Genomic DNA, 22,447 nt, shown 5'->3' on the forward strand with positions numbered 1-22,447 from the left:
CTCGTCCTCTTCTTGCAGAGTATAATGTATTTCCTGAGTTCTTGGGTGCTTTTCTTTTGGGTACCATGATCACAGGTTTGGATAGACACGTCAGTTTTTGTAGCCTATGGACGGTAGTTGTCAGGAGTGTGCAGTTTTCATTATTCGAGGAGGAAAACGCCATTGTTGGTGAGGGTTTCCTCTGCACATCTTCCACTCTAGTAAGTACATAGGAGATAAACTAGGTAGCTGGAAAGGTGCCCTGCCTGCGCTCCATCCTGCCAGCCCCGCGTGTATTTCGAGCTCCCTTCCCCCAGGGTTGCTAAACCCCACCAGCTGACTTCTGCCTCGAGAGAGAGGAGCTGCGGCAAATGCATGTACTGGGGGTGCTAGGGAAAGCGTTGTTGGGCTCTTCCGTTGAACCCAGGGAATTCCCTGGATGGTGGGTGGAGCCGGGCTGGTGGGGAGGAGGAGCTGCGCTTCCCATCTGCTGCGGGCAGGTGGGGACAGGTAGGATGATTTGGTTTGGGCCCGTCCTCTGGCTAATCTGGGGAGACTTTCCCGCCCTTCACTGGTTGGGTCCTCACACCACCGCGCTGAGAGGCGGATAAAGACTAGCCTCAATCACAGGCGAGGACACGAGGCTCAGGGATTCCATGACTGCCCAAGGTCTCTGGTCAAAGTCCTGAGCGGCGGTGGGGGAGGGGGAGGGGGCGGGGGCGGGTGTACAAGTCAAGGGCCCTGACTCCTGGGCGAGGGGCGCCCCACCCCCGACTTGGCCCGCTGGGTGCTACAGTCTGCCCTGAGTGCCGGCTCCCTTTGGCCTCCTGGCTTGGGGCCGCGAGTCCGAGCTGGGCCTCCGGGGCAGAAGAGCCCGGCGCGGACGGTAGACAGCGGGGGCTGGGGGCGTGAGGCGGGCGGCTCCGGGCGCCGGCTGGCAGCCCTTCGCCTCCGGGTGCCCCAGCTCCAGCCGGGCCGCACGGCGCCGCCAGGGCCCCAGGCTCCCCGCGGAGGCTCTGGCCTTGGCCATTGGCCACCAGGAGCCTGGGTCGGGCGGGGGAGCGGGCCCGGAGTCGGGTTACTGGCCCTGCCGGCTGCGGCGGAGGGGGAGGAGAGGGGCGGCCGCGCGGCAGCTGGCCCGTGGGGGCGGGGTGGGGGAGGCGTGCCCCCCCCCCGCATAAGGAACCCCCCCAACAGCCAGACGATGGCCCCCACTCTTGGCCTTAAAGGGAACCATTACCTCATTTGTATCCAAATCAACAAACATTTGAGAAGCACCCATTTCATGTCAGGTGCTGTGCTGGACCCGAGTGGGTGCAAAGTGGCAAATCTGGGGTTCCTACCCAAACTTGCGACTCATTGAGGAAAGAAGAAATCCACACGGAAGAAGAACGCTGAAGACACCTGGAAGTAGGTGATAAGGCCTGAGAATCATGAGCAACCAAAGTTATGGGGATTCTAGGAAAAGGAAGTCTAGGAAAAGGAAGTCTTCCCAGGATAATCTGGGAAGCTTCCACAGAGGGGCCGGGTGTGGGTGCCCTGACACCTCCCTCCCAGGCCTCCAACAGCAGGGAGAGCAAACCCATCATGCTTCAGGCCCACTCATACCAGCCCCGACCCCTACCCCACCTGCTGACATCCCCCAGCCAACCCTCTCCCCTCCTTGCCCTCCCAAACCATACCCCCTGCCTCTACTCTAAATCTCTAAGACTAGGACCCTCACTGCCTTCTTCCTGGAGGCCTGTCTGTCCCCTGAGGACACAGCTGTCCCCACAGCGCTCTCCCCTGGAGGTTCTTTTCTCCCTCAGGCCATGCAGAAGCGGTCCTCACTCCCTATGAAAACCTCCAATCTGTTTCTTCCGCCTTCAAACCCCAGCTCCTTTGGAATGCATACCATCAGGTTTACCACCCACCACTTCTCCTAGTTAGTGTCACCTTCTCCTCCTCCTGGTCACTTTCTCTGTTCCCTGATGCTCTTGGCAACAGGCTGTTCCTCCTCCACTGTCACCATTCCTGGTGACCTTAACATCAGTGCTGATGATCCACTCAACACCCCAGCCCCTAACTCCCTTGAATGCCTTAGGCCTAGCAATATATTTTCTCCTGTCCTGCCTTAGCTTCATGGTCATACCTTGGACCTTGGAACCATGACTATCTACACCAGCCCCAAGATCTTAGATTCAAAGATCTCCCCACCTGTCAGCACCCTAAGTTCACCCCCTCCAGTCTTTCTTAAAAAAAAAAAAAAGATTTATTTACTTGTTATTTTATTTTATTTTTTTAAAGATTTTGTTTATTTATTTGACAGAGAGAGACAGCCAGCGAGAGAGGGAACACAAGCAGGAGGAGTGGGAGAGGAAGACACAGGCTCCCAGCAGAGCAGGGAGCCTGATGCAGGGCTCGATCCCAGGACCCTGGGATCACGCCCTGGGCCGAAGGCAGATGCTTAACAACTGAGCCACCCAGGCGCCCCTATTTACTTGTTATTTTAGAGAGAGAGAGAAAGAGAGTGGGGGGAGGCTCAGAAGGAGAGGGAGAGAGAGAATCCACAAGCAGACTCCCTGCTGAGCGCGGAGCCTGATGCAGGGCTCCATCCTACAACCCCAAGATCATGACCTGAGCCGAAATCAAGAGTTGGACCCTTAGGCAACTGAGCCACCCAGGCGCCACCCCCTCCAGGCTTTCCATTTCACCTGTGACCTCCAACCCATCCTGCTACTGTTCCTCCACTATGTGTCTCCCCTCAGGTCTTCTCCCCTCAGTTCCTCCACTATGTGTCTTCCCTTCTCAGCCAGCAGAGATTTCATGATCCAGCACACGAAATCTCCCTTGCAAACATTCTTAACTTCCTTACGCTGGTCTCTCTCCATCGTAGTCACCTGGCGAAAACTCAACTGTGCTTAAATCAAACTGTTTACTTCACACCTGCAACCGAGCAGTTGCGCACCGCTGAAGAAAATTCCCCAGCTGCTCTAGATGGACTCGCTTCAAATGCACAGCCATAAATTTCAAATAGGCATTTGAACTGCTGGACGATCCTACTACAGTTTCTTAGAAAATGTCTTTTCCCTCTCCACAGTGCAACAACTTCACACTTTCTCCTCTCTCTGCATATTTTCAACACCCTTCCTCTCTCACTCTCCGTGTGACCTCAGATATCCCTCACAGAGAAAATAGGTACAATCAGACCAACTGTGTGATCTTGCTGCCACCAAAGCCACCAGAGTGTCTGCAGCTCTGTATTCTCTGCACCTGTCTGTGGCCAGCCCCTGCCTCTGCGCCCTGGGCCCCTTCCCCATTCACAGCACAAGTATTCCCTCTCGTTCATGCGTCAGCGACTTCCTCCTCTCTATTAGATCCTTCCCATCGAAGCAAAACAGGATTTATGTTTTTATTTTTACTTTTTTTAATTCCTTTTTTTTAAAGATTTTATTTATTTGACAGAGAGAGAGCCCACAAGCAAGGAGAAGGGGGGAGCTGCAGGGGGAAAGGGAGAAGCAGGCTCCCCGCTGAGCAGATAGCCCACCGTCGGGCTCAATCCCAGGACCATGGGATAATAACCTGAGCCGAAGGCACCCGCTTAACTGACTGAATCACCCAGGTGCCCCAATAAAACAGGATTTAAGTCCCTAACTTTAAAAATGTATTAGCCCTAGCCTCATGTCTCCTGCCAGCTACTCCATTTTGCTGCTCCTCTGTAGAGCGAACGTTCCTGAGCAAGCCAGTTGTCTCTAGGCTGACAGTCCTCTCCCTCACCTCCCATTCTCACCTCCACCCACTCCAACTGGGCTTTTATCCTTCCATTCTGTTGTAATAGCTCTTACTAAAAAGGCCAGTGACCCACATCTTGACTAGACTACTGGCCAGCTCATGGTCCTTGTCTCCTCTGGTCTCCCAGTGGCACTGAACATGTTTGACCACCCTGTGCTGGATTGACTATTGGTCCTAATTCTTGTCACTGCCCTGTGTCCGTATTTCTCTCTATATGATATTGCAGTCCCTCCCACTAAAGGCAGAGTATACTTTCTTGCCCCTTGACTTTGGGCATGGCTGTGTAACCTGTTTTAGCCAATGGAATATAGGAGGAAGTAACATGGTGCCAGTTCTAAGCCTTGGCCACAGGAGGCATCTAGGGTTTCTACCGGCCTACTTGTGCCAGTGTTATCCCCATGGGAAAAAACCTGCCCTAACCACCCTGCTGGTACAAGGATGATAAAGGACACGTATATAGGACAGACTCGGACCCAACTGCAGCTTAGAGCTGCCCAGCCAAGGTCAACCACATCTCACTGACCTCCAGATGACCCACAGATGCATGAGTAAAAGAAATATTTACTGTCATACGCCGCTGAGATTTGTATAGTTGTTTGTTAGTCAGCAATAGCAGACCAATACATCCTCCTCCTTGAAATACTGCCTTTGCTCCGTCTCCTTATAATCCGGTCTTGTGGTTTTTCCCCCCAACTTCACAGGTTGTTCTTCTTAGCCCTCTCTGCTGGCTTCTCTCTCCCAGATCTTTAAATGTTGGCATGGCTTCAGTGTCCACACCTCTCTCTTCTGTCTTTACTCTTTCCCTAAGTAGAATTATCCAGATCACAGCTTTGAATACCACCTACAGGCTTGTTCTCAAATTTCAGGCTAAGGCAGACACCCCTCAATTCCAGACCCAAACCTACCTCCATAGGTCCAACTGATGTGTGATAGGTCTTGGCATGACCACAACAAAACCACGAATCCACCTCTTCCCGCTGAACATGGGCCTCCCTTCCATCCAGTTAGCCTAAAAATGGAGGCCTCATCCTTAACTCCTCTCTTCTGTCATAGGTCAGATCATCAGTAAGTCCTATCTACTATACCTCCAAAATTGCTCCGGAAATCAGTACTGCATCTCACCATCTCTATGGCTACCACCCTGCTTTTATCTCTTCTTGCCAGGACTTCTGCAACTGCTTCTCAACTAGCAGCTAGTCTATGCGCTGCAAAGCAGCCAGAGTGATCTTTCTAAAGGGTAAAGGAAGTCTGTTCACTCCCAGCTAAGAGGCTCCAAAGGCTTCCCACTGCAACCAAAATAAAACTCACCCTCCTTACCTTGGCCCACAAAGACTGTGATCTAGCCCCTGCCTATGTCCCCAGAGCCCCTCAAGTCTCCTTGTTCCCATTGCCCCAACAACAGTGGTCTCCATGGTATCTCTGAATCACAGCCGTCGCATGCCTGCCTCAGGGCTTTTGCACTCTATTCCGCCTGCTTGGAGCACTTCTCCCCAGATCTTCACAAGGCTGCCTCCTCCCCACCCATAAGGTCTCAAAAGTCACCTCCACAAGGAGACTGTCTCTTTGTCTAACTAAAGCAGCCCCATCAGCCCCGCTCCACTCCCATCCCCCTACTCCAGCACATTAGTTTAGCTTCTTTGTAGTCCTTATCAACAAGCGAAATTGTTTGGCTTTGTGTCTACTCTGTTCCCTCCCCTTAAAACATAAAATCCTCATAGACCAGTATTTGTCTTGACCTCAGGCCCAGAACATGCCTTGCACATAGTGCGCTCTCAGTAAATGCATGTTAGCTGACCTACTGATGCCAGAACTGAAAGGAGAAGGGACGTGACGGCTAGACGGAAGATGGGGAGGGTGTCCCAGGAAGGCAACTGCAGGGCCACACAGGGAGGCTGGAGAATTCAAGACATGTCCAAGGGACCATGAGGGGTCAGGCTGGCTTTGGGGGAGAATGCCGGTGGGGAGCTGGAGAAGAAAAGTCTGCATGGTGGGAGGGCTTGCACATGGTCATTCCAAGTCCCTTGAATTAGTGGGTGCTGCTGAGGATTCTGAGCCCAGGGCATAATATAGTCAGAGCAACAGTTTTAGGGTGATGAATATGGTTGAAGGGTATGCATTTCTGAGTGTCCTTAACTAAGTGCTGTCCTGTGGGAGCACCGAATTTTAGGAGACAAAGACATCTAGAAGAATTCAGGAGCCCAGGGAAGCCCGAGGTCTGTTCCCTCGGATTTCAGATGCAAGAAAAACCCATTACCCAACCTTTTAGGGACCAGTATTGAGTTCCCAGTTTTGGAAGGTCTCCCTGAGTAATTATGGGTTTGCTGAGCGCACAGCAGGCACTCATACACATGTGTTAACGAGCTTTGCCCTATGCCTTGGGCTCCCTTACACCCTCCCCCCAGTACACACACACACACACACACACGACTAAATTGCTTTTTCGCCCAGTGACTGCACACAGCTTTAGCAGACCCCCACCTCATGGATACACCCGGACCCAGCTACTTGCCTTCCCAGCCCCCTCCACCCAATTCCATTGTCAGAGCTGAACAAAAGGCCCAAGGCATCCTGGGTTAAAGGATTTTAACTCTGCCAATCCCAGGAGGCTCCAACAAGAAGCAGCTTCCTGCAGGAGAAAAGTGACTGAGAAATCTCCCCAGGGGACAGGCGATTTTTTTTCAGGTCTCAAAAACAGAACCTAGCCGCCAATCAAGGCACTCCCCCCAGAACCTCACCCCAGCTCCCACCCCAGGGATTAGGAGCTTTATCTGCCTGAGACCTCCCAGCAGTCAAAAAGCTCTTTGGGTCTTTTCGCCCATGCCTTCTATTTGTGGCGGGCAGGCTTGCCAGCTTCCACCCAAGCCCGAGGAACTGTCGCCGCCACCCCCATCAGACAGGACTCCCCCTCTGCTCTGTCCCGGAGCGCCTGCCCTCTGCCTCCCCGACTTCGCCCTGCGCCCTCACTGCTGCCCCCGCCCCCGCGGAACCTCGGATCCCGGTCCGCGCGCCCCGCTCCCCAAGCGCAGCACACCGCCGGGGGCCCGCGGGAGCTCGGGGCGCGGCGTGGCCCCTCCGCCCGGCCGCCGACACCAGCTCAAGAGCCCGGCCCGAAACCCAGGCTCCTCTGGAGAGGCAAGCCTGCGGGCGTGCTGGTGGTTGGCAAGAGAATTTTCAGGGGCTGGGTTCGGTGTGCTCGCTTCTGAGTGCCTCTGTCCTCACCCAGGAGTAGCGTCTGGGGAGCCCTTGCTGGCTGCTTGGTCCCAGCCCCCAGGGTTTCTGGAACAAAACTGCATTTGGTGTCAAACCCCTTTGCCCACCCTGGAACTAAAGTTAAGCATGATTTTTTTTTCTTCTTAAGTTTTTCACAGAGAAGAGATACCGGGTAAATTAGAAACACGTTTGGGAAAAGAGTGAGCAGTAAACGCTGGCATTTAAACAACACAAAAATGCCCACGCCAGGCCACACGCCCAGACGGCCGAGACGCACCCGGCGACTGTGCAGCGCCCTCTGGCGGCGGCGCGCGGGCTCGGCTGTCCCCTACCCCCACGCTCGGAACGGGGAACGAAGCCGTTCCCCCAAGTCTGAGAAACACTGGGGCAATTTTGGAGGAAGGGAATCGAAAGCGTCCGATGCCGAGGTCCCCCTTTTGTGGTTCCGTGGCTGGCACTGAGGCCAAGAGCCCAGCGAAGGGACCCACATAAAAGAAAAACCCTTGTTCCACTTTCGATGACCGCCTGAAATTCTACCAGTACAGCCTCTCGCTTTACCTGCGGGCTTGGATTCATGTTAAAATTCAAGTTCCTCAAGGAGGCGTGACCCTTCAAAACAAGGGCAGATGGCAGGCTGTGTCAAAAAATTACCCACGTCAGCACCAAAAAGACATGATTGTACCATAATATGTACATTTTAGATGGTGAGGACATGTAATGAGTATCATTTAATCTTCCCCTCGGTATTGTTTGTTGCCCGGCGCCCTTTGCACTCTGAACAGCGGTGTTATTTTAGGCTGCCCCTCCCCCAGTGGCCATTCCCTCCAGAGCAGCTGGCTCCAGGTTTTCTAGTCCCTGGTACGTCCTAAACACACACACTCCCCCCCCCCCCCAGTCCCCTTCTCCTCACTCTCACGGCGGCCCCTGGAGTGCAGGCTCCCACAGCTTGCTGTCTGCATCCCTGCTACCCAGAGGGAGCAGAGCCCTTCCTCTGAGCGCAGGATCCCGGGGTTGAGCGGCGGGGGTGGGGGGCTGGGGGGGGCTCTCTGAGAGGTCCCCTCTGCCCGCAGGCGACACCACCCCATCTGCAGAGAGGCAGCCACCTCTTACTGCTTGGGGATTGTCTTCCCAAAGGCAGCCGAGGACTCCTGCTCTCAGCTTCCTCACTGACGGAGCTGTAATGTCTCTCCAGAAAAGTACTGCCATTCCTCCACCTGGTGGAAGCCAGAAGAGGGGAGGGCACTGGGGCCTCAGGGACCCAGGCCGGTCCCCCCCCCCACTTCCTTTTCCTCTGAATCTCTTTTCCCTGCCTGAAGGATTTCTCCTTCTCCATCCTGCCTGGTGGGAATTCCTCCAACCTCCCCTATCTTCCTTCTCCTTGACGTATTTCTCGCTGTATTTATTGCTACATAACAACCCGCTCAGTGGCTTAGGACAAGAAACATGCATTTATTTGCTCATGGCTCTGTGGATCTAGTCTCTAGACAGGCTCTGCCGGGCTCGCTTCTGGGTCTGTGGTGAGCTGGCAGGGCGCTGGAGAGCTCAGGATGGCCTCTCTCACATCCGGCTGCGCTGGAGAGAAAGGGTGACTGGGCCCCACATCTCTCACCCGGCAGGCTCACCTCCCAAGCTTCTTCCCATGGCAGCAGGGTTCCCAGGATGGGGAGAACAGAAGCTACAAGGCTTCTCGAGGCCTAGACTTGGAACCTATCCACCCTCGCTTCCACCATATTCCCTTGGTCTTCAGCGCAAGTCACAAGGCCAAGCAAGCTCACAGAATGGACTTCATCTCCTGAAGGAAGGCGTCACAGAGTCCTGTAGCCACGTTTGCAATCTGTCACGTTTGTCCTCTCCCTTCCGGGGGTGCAGGACCCATAAACGAAACGCACCTCAGGATATCCCATCCCTTGTAGACCCCTGGGACGGGCCGCACAGCACACTCCGATGCACGTAAGCCCAGCACGCCACACGCCTGGCCTCGCATCCTGCCTCCATAGTTATCGGAGATGTAACCTAGGAAAGTTACCTTACCTCTCTGGGCCTCAGTTTCCTAATCTGTGAAAATGGGAATTGTAAATATTAAATTTAAGTTCATCCATACTAAGTACTTAGGTGACGTCTGGCACATGGTAAGTGCCCAATAATTGTCAACTATTATGGCACGAGGTGACCACTGGCTGCCCGCCAGGACTGCTGAGGCCCCCAGCACCGTCTTCCACACCGGCTCCGAAGCCCCCTCCCAGCACTGCTGACACAGACAGCCCCTGGCTGGCAGCTCTGCCGGTCGTACCTGGGGTCTTGGGCGCCCATTGAGACGCCAGTGAAATGGCCTTGTCGGGTTTTACCAGCTCCCTTGCTGAAGCCCAGCTCTCTAGAGCGGCATAGATTAGCTCTTACAGGGGCGCCTGGGTGGCTCAGTTGGTTAAGCCTCTGCCTAAGGCTCAGGTCCTGATGGGGGGAGGGTGCTGGGATTGAGCCCCATGCAGGGCTCCCTGCTCAGCGGGAGTGTGCTCCTCTCTCCCCCCCCCCCCCGCCCCCACACACTCTCTTTCTCTCAAATAAATAAAATCTTAAAAAAAAAAAAGATCAGCTCTTACAAGAAGGGCTCTGAATCATATACACCTGAGGTGTGCTTCCGGCTCTTCCTCCTGAGGGAGCTACACAAGTGAAATCCTCTCTCTGCGTTTCAGTTTCCTCGCCTGTAAGGTGGGAATACAGATGGCCCCCTACTTATGACGGTTCAACTTAGGAACTTTTGACTTTACGATGGTGTAAAAGTGATATAGATTCAGATGAAACCATACTCGGAATCTTGAATTTGGATCTTTTCCCAGGCTGGTGATACTCAGCACAACTCTCGGCCGAAGCTCCCCTTCAGCCATGTGACCACGAGGGTCAACAGCCGATACACTTACCAGCATTCAGCACCCACGCAACCTTGCAGTTTTTCACGTTCAGTGCAGTATTCAATACATTGCATGAGATATTCAGCTTCGTGTTAGGTGATTTGGCCCAACCGTAGGCTCATGTGAGTGTTCTGAGAACATTTAAGGCAGGCTAGGCTAAGCTGTGAAGTTAGGCTAGGCGTATTACATGCGTTTTTGACTTAGTCCTTTATCAGGACTTAACCCCATCTTAAGTTGAGGAAGATCTGTAATAGCAGTGCCTCCCACAGAGCATATAAAGCATAGTATGAAGAAATTGAGAGCCTGGGCTTTAAAAATGTTGGCACCCACAGGACACAGAACGTGTGCTGTCCCTGAAATTGCCCTTCCCAGAGGTGCTGAGAAATTGCCATGGATGAATACTTTTTCCCAAAAATATCCATCATTCATAGAACCCTCCTTCCCTCAGTCCACCAAGATGGGCCAGGATCCCGGGGACCAAGCTGAGCTCTCCTTACCAGCGCTAGTTTAACATCTGGTCCCTCCACGATACCTCCTAAGGCCTGATCTTTATTTCGTTTCAACCTAGTATCTCTAACACTTAGCGTATGACTTGGCAAGGTAGGCGCTCGATATATACCTAATGAAAGAAAGAATGAATGAGGGTGTAGGAGAGGAAAGACTGTCCCTCTACCCTCCTAGATTCGATAAAAACTGGGTCTATGAGATAAATTGAGAGCAGACAACAAACAGGAGAAAAGAGAAACACATTTATTAATTTTAAATATTACACGGACAAGGGCATCACAAAGAAAAAAGAGCGAACACCTGAAAAAAAAAGATGAGATTTCTTATCTACCATCTTAATAGAGAAGGGGAGGGAGATGCAGTCACTTAGCGGAGAGTGAAAGATTTGGGGAAAGATGAATGGGCTCTCAGAAGAACAGACAGGAGGTATGAGGGTGTGACGACGTTTGTATGGGGTGCTGTGGACTTTTAGTCTCCTCTCCTGGGTTGGAGTCAGTCTTCCCTGGTTGGCATTCATGACAATCGAGTTCCTCTTGGAGGCTCTGTCTTTAGGCAGAGGACGGCAGTACAGAGAGAGCCTGTCCCTGCGTCTGCTGTTTTTCAAGTGCCTTCAGCTCAACAGAATCCATAAACCAAAGCAGCCTATTCGGGGTGGTATGTCCTTAACTCCCTGAAGGGCTTCATTCTGATAGGTTTTTTTCCCCTTGGATAAAACCAACTTCTTTTGGATGCCTTCCAAACCAAGTCACCCTGTAACTGAACTAACGTGAGTTCGCTCCTTGGTGAGTCACAGGCAGAAATTACACCAGGTGGAGTTGTCGCACAAAGGAGACTTTATTTGCAGCAAATAAGGAGATCACAGGGAATAACTTCCAGAGCCTTGACTCCCCAAGCAAGAATGAATGGGTTCTTTTTATTTAAGACTAGGATGAATATTTAGAAAGGGGTGCCTTGTCATCATCCGTAGAGGTGGGCATAAGTTGGTCCCTTGCGCCTTAAGGAAACAGGCCTACACCTGCCTTGTGGTTTATGCAAGTGAGGCTTGCGCTCCTCCTTGGATGAAGATTTTAGTATTATAATGAGGTTAAGGTAACTGTCAGTCCTCCTTTGGGTCCCTCCAAGGTCCATCGGCACAGGTGTGAGTGGGGGGGTTAAGTTCAAACTGGTCTGGGTGGTATGGGCCGGCTGGGATTCTGTGTCTGGGCAGTTGTTAGTGCTTGAGGGGTAGTTTTTGTTTCCATGGTTTCCATCATAGGATGCTAGGCCCCTTGGGTCTTTTGCCTGAGTGAAGATAATAAAGTTGGAAAGAAGAGCTTAAGGAAAAATATGGGACAAAGGTCAGTGGATACAAGCAGGTGAGCAGTAATGGTCAGGTCTTGGGGTCTAGCTGGTGACAAACGCATTAGTGCAGAAGGGAAGATGTTTCCCTTAGGGCAATGCTCCTGAACCTGGCTGCCAGTTGCACTCCAGGGGGAAGCACAGCGCCCCACCCCCCACCCCCCCGCCGAAACTCAGCTGTAGCCGGCCCAGGAGCAGCCAGGGTGTCCAGAATTGGGAGATAGCCATGCCTCGTGCACATTCATCATTCTCACCACGTCTCTCCCAGAATCCGACTCTTCGAAGCTGACAGTGAAGAGCTCCAGATTTCGTGGATGGTTCCCATAGAGTTCAGACGACAGCAGAAAATGAACGATGCTGGGCAGGGGTTACTAAGGACACCACAAAACCAGTTCCACAGCTGTTTGTGCATGTTTAGACACAACCGAGAAAAAAAATCTGCTCATCACAACTCGATGCTTTACACAATTCATGAAATGAGTTAATATTCGGAAACGTGTGCCATGCAAAATAAATGTGAATCCAGGGGCAAAGCAGAGGATGAAGACAGCTGGCTGTGGAGCACACTCCAGGGACCCATGGACTATCCCTAGGGAGCTGGGGTCCAGGAGTCCTGCTAGGAAGTGAGCCAGCTGACAGGCGGTTCAGACCTGGGGAGGGGGAGGAGCAGCTGCTTCTGTGATGATGGGACTAAAGTATCCTCTATAGAAGGGGGAGGGGGGAGAAGCAGAAGCGGGGCTCCAGGTAGGAAGAAAGGTGAGTGTTTTGTTCTGTTTTGTTGCCCGCTGCACTTTTAGCTGAGCCCCTCTGAAAGACGGATGTGTGTCCCTCTGCAAACACATTGACCCACGCCTAGATTCGAAGTGTGGAGGTAGGTGTGCAGGCGGGGATATGTAGGCAGAGCTTGGGCAGGAGCCTGGATGGAGTTTGAGAAGATGGGGATCTTCGTGGAAGGTGTAGTTCTGGGACTGGGGAGGAAGATGGTCACCTGTATCAAATGAGACTTGTAAACCCTGGAATTTAAATTTAGACCCCCAGGAAAAGGTGTGATTGTTCAAAGAATAAGGAAGTAAGGCTGATGGTGATCTGAGTCGGGCCCTAAAATCTCTCTGTGACCCGCAGGGCTGCAACAACCTGGAGGCAAAGGGTGGCCCTGGGTCATTTACCTCCGAATGACCTGGACTGCTGGTTCCCAACGTGCTCTGGGGCTCATCCCAGATCTACCAAAGCCTGGGTACCAGGCTTTCTAGGGATTAGGCCTGGGGAATTCAAAATTTTAAATGCGTGCCCCAAGTGATTGCAAGGTGCCTAAGGACAGAGGGTCTTTAGAGTTGGTAGACTCGGCTGGAAGAGGGTTGAGAATGGGCCTGAAGCTTTGAAATTAGCCTCCACCCCCGGCTGATCTGCAGTGAGACTAGGAATCCGAATTCTTATACCATTCCACAAATGATTAGGATAACCATTCAAGTTAGGTGTCCTTGGAGGGAATTAACTGGAAAGAAACTTTTCTCCTCTGTAACTTGATTCTGCAAAGTCTTCCCACATTGCCTCTTCATTCAAACTGGGGCATTCTGCACAGACCCCCAGAGCAGGCCTGGGGCCATGGAGAGGCTGGGGCCATTGTGTTATTTCCCCCCAGCTTTACTGGGGTGTAACTGACACATACAACTTTCAGATGTACAGAGCATTGATTTGATACACTGATATATATAATGCCACCACGGCGTTAACTAACACCTCCATTACACCTCATCATTATCATTTCGTTTTTGTGGCCAGAACGTTTGAGATCTACTCTCTTAGCAACTTCCAAGCATACAATACAGTACTATTAACTATAATCACCATGCTGTGCATTAGATCCCCAGAACTTATTCATCTTAAGACTGAAAGTTTGTTCCCTTTGACCAATATCTCCCCATTTCCCCTACCCCCCAGCTCCTGGTTACCACCATTCTACTCTGTTTCTATGCATTTGGCTTTTTTAGATCTCACATACAGAAGTGATATCATACAATATTTGCTTTCTCTGTCTGACCTGTTTCACTCAGCATCATGCCCTCGAGATCCATCCATCCGGGTTGCAAAGAGCAGGATTCCCTTCTTTCTTGTAACTAATATTCCATTGTGTATATATATCCGTCTATCTGTTGATGAGCACTTAGGTTGTTTCCATACCTTGGCTGTTGTGAATCGTGCTGCAGCAAACATGGGAAGGCACATGTTTCTCTGAGGTCCTGCTTTCATCTCCTTTGACTATGTACCTAGAGGTGGGATTGCGGGACCATGTGGTGGTTCTCCTTCTAATTTTTTGAGGAACCTCCATACTGTGTTCCACAGTGGCTGCACCAATTTACACCCCACCAACAGTGCACAGGGGTTCCTTTTTCTTCACATCTTCTGCCAACACTTATTATCTCTTATCTTTTTTTTGAGGTTTTTATTTAAATTCAGGTTAGTTAATATTCAGTGTAATATTAGTTTCAGGTGTCCAATATAGTGTTTCAATATCTCTTATCTTTGTGATGACAGTGATTCTAACAGGTGTGAGTTGAGTGGGGCATTGTTTTGAAATCTTTTCGAATTGATAAGAAGCCACGAAATGCTTTTGGCCTCAGGAGAGGGAGTCTGGCCACCATTCCATCAGCTCACCTCAGAACAGCAGGCAGCAAAAAGTCATCTTTAATAGAATTCTAACACCCACAGGATGTGAGTGAACATATAAATGGGCGTGTGTCTACACCAGCTGAGGTCCTGCTTTCTGGTACCACTGGCCATGGAGGCCCCATCTTTGCCAGTGGGTGAATTTCAAGGCAGCCTGGCCCTCACTCCTTAGCCCTCACCAAAGACAACCTTTATTTTACAAAAAGTCTTGCAATTCTTATCCAAAAATAACACTGTATGCAGTTAATACTCTATTTAATATCAAAATGGGCAGGGGGTCCACAAGGTCAGAACTATTCTCATAATAAAACGTTATTTGCCTTTTTCCCCTCTCATCTTCTCATGACCATATGAAGCTATGTGCTTTGGGAAAATTCTGCTGATATCACAGCAGATTAAGTCCAAAAGCAGATATGAGACTCCATCTGTCTTTTATTAAGCTAAACATTTAAAAAATTTGCAGGAATGTAAAATGGTGCCACACTTCTCAGTAACTCATTTTTGTTTTGGAAAATACAGTTATTATTAAAATTGTGTTAATGTGGTAGGTTTAACATTGGAACTTTAAGTAAATAAGTGTTTTTACATTTTCAGTTTTAATTTCTAATATGGTAAATTTGGGAAGGTAGACCCCACATAAATACAAGGCTCTTGGAAGTCTTCAATAATATTTACGAGTATAAAGGAGTCCAGAGATCAAGAAGTTTGAGAACCACGGCCTTATTTCTTCCCAAATTATAGACTGCCCTATAGGCTCCACCCCCAAAGTTTTCCAGTGCAAAGCTCCCTCTCCCCGCCAATGATTGGGCTCCACCCTAGTGACAATCTAGCATCTCTCACTCCTTTCCAGAACAGCTGCTGCCTCAAGGCTCCCCCACAGCCCTTCCTATCCCTCCTCTTGTTCCTCCCTTCCCGCCTTCTAGAGTGAGAATGCGTCCTGTGACTCTGCTCCGCAAACGTAGGATGGGGACAAGGGACTAGAGCCGTTGACGAAGTAAGGGACAAAAACAGAGTCACTACCCTCAAGGAGCTTCTGATTTTGTGGGAAGATACGGACAGGTAAAGCAGCTGCCCAGGAGGTACCTGTCCTTGCCCTGTGCTAGCTAACACCCTGCGGGGAGAACAGGTATTAAGCCCGCCCTGCCGGCACCCCCACCCCCACCCCGCCCCGCGGTGCCGCCCCTTTCGCTCCCGCAGCCCAGCATTCCCGAGATCCCAGGCCCGCGCGCCCCCTGGTGGCCGTGCCTCGTTTGTGCAGCCTTTTCCCTCTGGAGCTTCAGGACGCGCAACCAGGATAGGACCTCAATGGAGTCTAGGATCCCAGCGCTGGGGGCCCGTCCCTGTGAGGATCTGTCTCGGTTTTCGGCTGCCTTCTGTCTGTCCCTCTGCTCATGGTTACCCCTGGATGAGTAATTCCAGCCTGCTTCTGCCTCTGCGCCTGCCGTTTATCTTATGTATTCGTTTCCCCCACCAAGCCCATTAGCAGGTGACAGAGAGAGTCTGTCTAGATAGAAATAATGTGCTGCGGCTGGGACCCAAGTCCAATAGCACGATGCCAAAGTTCCACTTCCTACTGGTATGCCCCGTAGTAAATAATCCAATGTCTAAAGCAGGCCTGGACGTTGGCGAATGATGGATATTCTAAGGTGGGGTCAAGTTCCTTCCGAAGGGGGAAAGTGAATCCAGAGCCTCTGAATCTCAAGGCTTAGGCTGGATTCCCTGCTCTTCGGGACAGTATTTCCCGCATTCTAGTGTGGGGGTCAATACCCTAAGACCTCCACCAGTCCTTTCCAGGGCTTTCTTCCAGAGAGGTAGCCCCTCCCACCCCCACAACCCCCCATCCCCCACCTCTGCTGGCTATTGCTGGAAACAGGACCCCAAGGGGTCTGCTATCGAATCTCAAAACTCCTCAGAGTGAGTCTGCAATGAACACTTTGACCCTGGCTTCCTCAATACAAAAAGCAAGCCCTAAAATCGAGGAAGGAAACACCAAAGTGCCTCTGTTTTAATCAAACCCTAGAAATTCAGAATGAAACTAACGTCAAAGTGAAGATACTGAGAACAGTATTGGGGGGTGGAAGGGAGTTTCAGAGAGAGCAAGATATCCTCAGGGACCAGCCTAAGGATTTCTCCAACAGTTCTGACCCAGAGTCCATTAGCAGGAACCTCACTGCCCCATAAACAAACTCAACCATCTTAACCTAGTGGTTTCCATGGTAACCATCAAAGAGTGCTCCCCTTTTCTTTCCTACCCTTCCCCTCGACAATCACTTGCAGGCAGGGCCTAGAACTGGATTCTATTCAACTATATTTGCAAATCGTTTCCCCCCTTTTAATCCATGTTTTAAGAAAGTACAAACCATTTCTTTAATTGACATGGAAATACCCTTTAAAAATAAACCAGTAATGTCAGGTACATGGAAGCAATGGGAGTTCATTTTATTATTCTTATTGAGTATGCTTGAAATTTCCTATAATGAACAAAATTTTTAAAGTAGATTAATTTTTTATTTTATTCTTTTTTAGAAGATTTTATTTATTTGACAGAGAGAGAGACAGCCAGGGAGAGAGGGAACAGGGGGACTGGGAAAGGGAGAAGAAGGCGGAGCCCGAGGCAGGGCTCAATCCCAGGATCTCGCCCTGAGCCAAGGCAGACGCTTAACAACTGAGCCACCCAGGCGCCCCTAAACTACATTAAATTTTTTTAAAGTAATCTCTATGCCCATTGTGGGACTCGAACTCACAACCTTGAAATCAAGAGTTGCATGCTCTACCAACTGAGCCAGCCAGGTGCCCCTAAAGTGAATTTAAAAAAAATTTTTTTTTTCTAAAAAATTTTAGGCAAAAAAAAAAAACTCTCTTTCAACATATCTGAAGAAAATCTGGTCTTTGTGAAGAATGATGACAGTTTACAAAATAAATACCATTTTCTACAAAAGGAACTAATAGATTATAAGCCTCAATCCTTATTTGGGATGTGGTAAAGATGGCATAGGCTTAAGACTTTCATTCTGAAGCACAAGAAGTCTATAACATTTAAAGTATAATAAAACATAGATATTTAGGGGGAATTTTTTAAAAATGAATGAATCACCTTGTCCTTCTTCCATAACTCCCTTCCCATCTTTTACTCATGTCGCCCCCTTACCCTTCAAAATCTTTCAGACTTCCACAATGAGGAACCCAGCAAGTGTGAACACCTGCTGTCCCTGTCCTACAACAGGGGTTCGGTAAACTATGGTCCTTGGGCCTATTCTGGCTGGGTGCTGTTTTTGTCCGGCGGTTGGGCTAAGAATGGTTTGTGCATTGCTAAGGGGCTGTAAAACAGGCAAACGCACAGAGAAGCGTCTGTGACCTACACTCCATGTCCTCCCTCTGGCCGAGTCTATCTGCGGAGCATCTCTGCCCTAGGCTGGCTGGAGCCCTGGTGAAAGGTGGCTTTTCTTTCATCCAGGCAGCTATGACAAGAGGTACAGCCAGGAAGTTGCCATGCCGACAGGGAATTCAGTTCTTAAAATAGTCCACTGTGCTGAGGCATTTTCAGGGTGGGTGGGTTTGGAGGGAGGGGGTTGGGGAGAGGGGTGGGGAGAGATGATAAACTAATGAGTCAGACCCAACGGGTGACAGCTGTTCCGTCATCCCTCTGGCAATGCGAGGTGGGAAGGGGGCAGCTCTCTAAAATGAGGTCGGAAAGAGACATTTTCCATTCAAAGAGCGGGAGAGCTCTGTTTCCTCACACTATTTTCCTGCCTGACAGAAGGAAGTTCCCCCTCTCCACCCCCCACAGTGGGTCCACCCTGCAGAGAATAGAAGTACCACCCCTCACCTCACACAGCGCCCACGGATTGGGGGAGTCATTGTAGGACTGGGAGGGGCAGGCTCTCACACACGGCTGCCTCAGGGCTCTGTCCACGGCAGGCCCAAGTCTCCCCCTCATCATCACAGTTAGCGTCCTCACTGGAGGGTAGGGGACAAAATTCGCCACCCCAAAATGTGTCTCTTCGGCATGTGGATTATTGTAGGCTGATTATTTTTAAGAAACAGAAGGCCTTCCTCTCACTGCCTACAACAATTTAGATGGAGGACCTCCTTCAGGAAGGGAGCTATCGCCCTAGATAACCACAGCCATGATATGGGCTAGGGGTGGCGGACAGGGAGGAACTTAGCAAAGTCTGTTTGCTAAAATTCCTCCCTGTGTCCCACTGTTTCTTGATGGCCCAGCAAACATTTATTTACCAAACATTTACTCTTTTCCATCTTCCTGTGAATTGTGTTTCTGCCCTCTGAAGTCCCAGACCCCTACCCCTTTCTCTTTAGCTCTGGGTGCCCTAGAAGCCTCAATTCCCTGACTGCCTGCAGACCTCATATTCCTATGGAGCCCCTCAGTATGTACTTAAATTTGATTTTCTCCTGCTAATCTGTCTCATGTCAATTTAATTCATAATCCAGCCAGGAAAAAAAAAAAAAAAACACCTTGAAAGATAGAGAAAAATTTTTCCTCCCCAACAGGGCCAAAATGAAAGTATATCACTAAAAATGTCTTTTATCCAGACAGACCAATCAATCAACCATCATTCTTTGAGCATTTCCTGTCACCCCTCTGTTGTGCCCTTAATGCCTGGAAGATGAACAGAGTACTTATTTTTTATTGTGGTAAAATATATGTAACATAAAACTCACCATTTTAACCATTTTTTAACTGTACGATTCAGTGGCATGAAGTACATTCACACTGTTGTGCAACTCTCCCCACCATCCATCTTTGGAACTTCTTTATCATCACGTATACTGAAACTCTACACATAAGTCTCCACTCTATACCCCCACCCCCAGCCCCGGTCAACCACTATTCTACTTTCTTCTGTATGAATCGGCTATTCTGGGAGTCTTATGTAAGTGGAATCATACAGCATTTATTCTCTTGTGTCTGGCTTATTTCCCTTAGAATATCTTTAAGGCTCATCCATGTGGATGTATGCGTCAGAATGTCCTTCCCTTTCAAGGCCAAATACTATTCCACTGTGTATAGACCATACTTTGTTTAGCCATTCGTCCATCAATGGACATTTGGATTGTTGCCACCTTTTGGCCATTGTGAATAATGCTACTGTGAACATGGGTGTACAAAGGGTTGTTGAGTCCCTGCTTTCAGTTCCTTTGGTGGCAAAGTCCATTTTCAGAAAGAGAACAAGGAGAAGATTGAGAATGCAATCTCAGGGCCCAGAAGACACTACTGCAGCATTTTCCTACCTTTTCCATTCCACCATCCAAAGTCCATCTCTGAGAAGGCCAGCAAGCCCCTGTCTCCTGCCTTCCTCCCTCATCCATCCTCCAGCACCCTGCTCTTACTGCCCATTATCATAAGGCCATTCCCACAGGCACCACTAGTCCCAGATCCATCATCAAGGACAACGGGCAGCTTTAAGGTTGATGGTTAATTCTCATATTTTTCAGAGTTGAGCATTATTAAAATAAAACCAATGTTATCTTTTAGCATGGTTTCAATGTGTGTTTGCAGTAAAGGACTCATTTCCTGCCAGAGGCAGAGAATGGAAAGACTCAGTGCATGGCATACCACTAGGAATTTTTTGTTGGGAATGAGCACATGGTCTCAGTTGGCTCAGGCTGAAGGGAATGACTTTTATCTCATGGCTGGGCATTGTTTTGTTTTGTTTTCCTCCAGAAGTGTCCCACTTGACGCCAATCGAAAGGAAGCCGGGCTGTGGATGCAGCTGACACCTAGGAAGGAAGGCAGAGCTGAGAAAATAGCAGAATATGGTGCTAGAGCCCTGATCATACAAAGCCTGAAGCCTGAACTACCCCAGTTACCTCTGAAGGAGCTAATAAATCACCTTGTATTTCAAGCCAGTTTTGATAGGGCTTTCTGACCCTGGGGGCCAAAAACACTCTAAAAGACGCAATCTGCGTGGTGTCAGGATTTTGGTTTTAGCCTCAAAAGAAGAGTGGAATGTCATTATGAGGTTTCAGCAGGGAGATCCCAGGGAGAGGGTGACCCAGTCAGATCTGCAGGGCTTCAGAGGGGAGGGGGGTGGGGGAATGGGATAGGCTGGTGATGGGTAGTAAGGAGGGCACGTATTGCATGGTGCACTGGGTGTTATACGCAACTAATGAATCATGCAACTTTACATCAAAAACCAGGGATGTACTGTATGGTGACTAACATAATATAATAAAAAAATATTATAAAAAAAAAAAAAAGATCCGCACTTCAAAGCATCTCTTTGGCGGCAGGGTGGAAACGGGTTAGTCGGGAGCTGGAGTGGTTGTGGTTAGGGACCTTACTGTTGTAGTCCTGCTGAGAGGTTATAGAGGAGAGAAGAGGAGATCTGGGAGATTTTAAGTTGGGTAACCTTGGCAGATGTCAGTAAGGTAGCAAGGTTGACAAGCCTTGGTAATGGTTTTGGGGGGAGAGATGGAGGGTGTTGGGGTGACCTCTCGGTTTGTGACTTGCTCAGCTGGATGGATGGGGTGCTACCCACCATGACAGAGTTGTTGTTGAGGAAGAAAGATTGAACGCTGTAGTGTCAGGTTGCTGGAGCAACTGGACTTCAGTGGGAGAAGCAACAGCCAACATTAGCTTAGTGCCAGCCATGAACCGAGTGCGCTTTACCTGTATAAACTCATGAGCACAATGGCCTCATTGTCACTTTACAGGTGGGGAAACTGAGGCACGGAGAGGTTAGTAACTTCTCTCAGGCCACACAAGCAGCTAGGAAATGAGATTTAAACCCAAGCAGTTTGTCCTCATGAAGCTCCCAAGGAATATATGTGCCAAGAAAGTTCCGATGAGAAACAGCAGGTGACACAGTACTGTTTTCTGGGGCCTGAGTCCCCACCTCCATGTGGAACACTCTATAGGAAGCTGAATTTTAATTCCTGGCCCAGCTCCCCTTTTGTAAGTCAATTAACACCTCGATGACTTCTGACTAAGCAGCCTTGATCCATATCCCAGCCCCAGCCCCTCTAGTGGAGTCTCCCCTTTTACCCCTGTGATCAGTGAAATCTGACCCATTGAAACCCCAGTAGGGCCACCTCGGGAGGCTGCTTGCTTCCTCCATGCCTGGGGCCCACCTGCCCTCGCCGCCCAGGGACCACAGCTTCGGCCTGCTGCTGCCAACAGGGAGGAAGGGTGCCAGGCAGAAGGAAGGCACAGGTGAGCCTGCTCAGAGGGCAGGCCCAGCCTATGCTGTGGTCACCCAGAAAGAGAGAAAGGAGAGAGCCATCCCGGGTGCTCCAGGTCCTTGGAAAGCACAGTCATTAGAAGTCTGTGCCCTGGAGGCGATCCGTTGTCCTCTGCACCTATGGTTTCTCTTGTCAACACACAGTGCTAGGTAATGTCCTCAGCAGCAGGAGTCTTCGGGAGGACCACAGGTTCTTAAGAGACACTGACTCATTGATGGCTCTTTTGCACAGGAAAGACTGGGAATGACGTCATTAGCAAAGAGTTGTTGAGCGTTTCCTGGGTGCAGCATGCTGCGTGTGGAGCTGGGGGCGGACGAAGATGACATCATCCCTCTGTCCTGGAGGGCCCGCCGCAGAGGGGAGGACAGCACACACTGCTGATGGCCAAGCAGCGGGCCAAGGCCAGTATTGCTGAATATGCACAAGGGGATCCCGAAAGGAACAGAGTCTCTTTTGGGGTAGGAAGGTGGGTCGAGAGGGCTTCACAGAGGATGTGACCCTTGAGTGGGCGTTGGAGGTGAAACTGGAGAGCTGCGGAAATGCCTGGCCCCCTCTGAGAGTAGGAAGGGGTCAGCACAGGACCTGTGCCCAGAGCTGGGACCGGGGGGAGGGGCCAGGCTGGGCAGGACCTGTCATGCCTCACCCAGAGGGGTGCAGCTTTCCTGCAGCAAATGGCTGGGTACCCAGCAAGGATTTAGCTTGACTCCTTGTGTCCATTCCTCCTTCCCTTCACACCAGGGAGGAGTAGGGAGTGGGATGGGTGAACATCTTTAAGATGTTTGCTTCCTTTAATCAGCTCCCCTGCACGCCGCTGACATTCTGGCTCCCTGGAGTCTAAGAGGGAAGAAAAGAGTGGATTGAAAATGAGA

At 50.3% G+C, this 22,447-nt stretch overlaps 1 long non-coding RNA gene across 1 annotated transcript; it reads left to right on the plus strand.

The window, feature by feature from the left end:
* The first annotated feature begins 349 nt into the window (after positions 1-349).
* On the plus strand, positions 350-21,973 carry LOC123000393 (uncharacterized). Its single transcript, XR_006408351.2, has 3 exons — positions 350-489; positions 1,272-1,389; positions 21,810-21,973. It is a non-coding gene; the product is annotated as an uncharacterized LOC123000393 (long non-coding RNA).
* The last annotated feature ends 474 nt before the right edge of the window (positions 21,974-22,447 follow it).

This window comes from Ursus arctos, unplaced genomic scaffold, assembly GCF_023065955.2.
Source record: "Ursus arctos isolate Adak ecotype North America unplaced genomic scaffold, UrsArc2.0 scaffold_8, whole genome shotgun sequence".
Lineage (NCBI taxonomy): Eukaryota > Metazoa > Chordata > Mammalia > Carnivora > Ursidae > Ursus > Ursus arctos.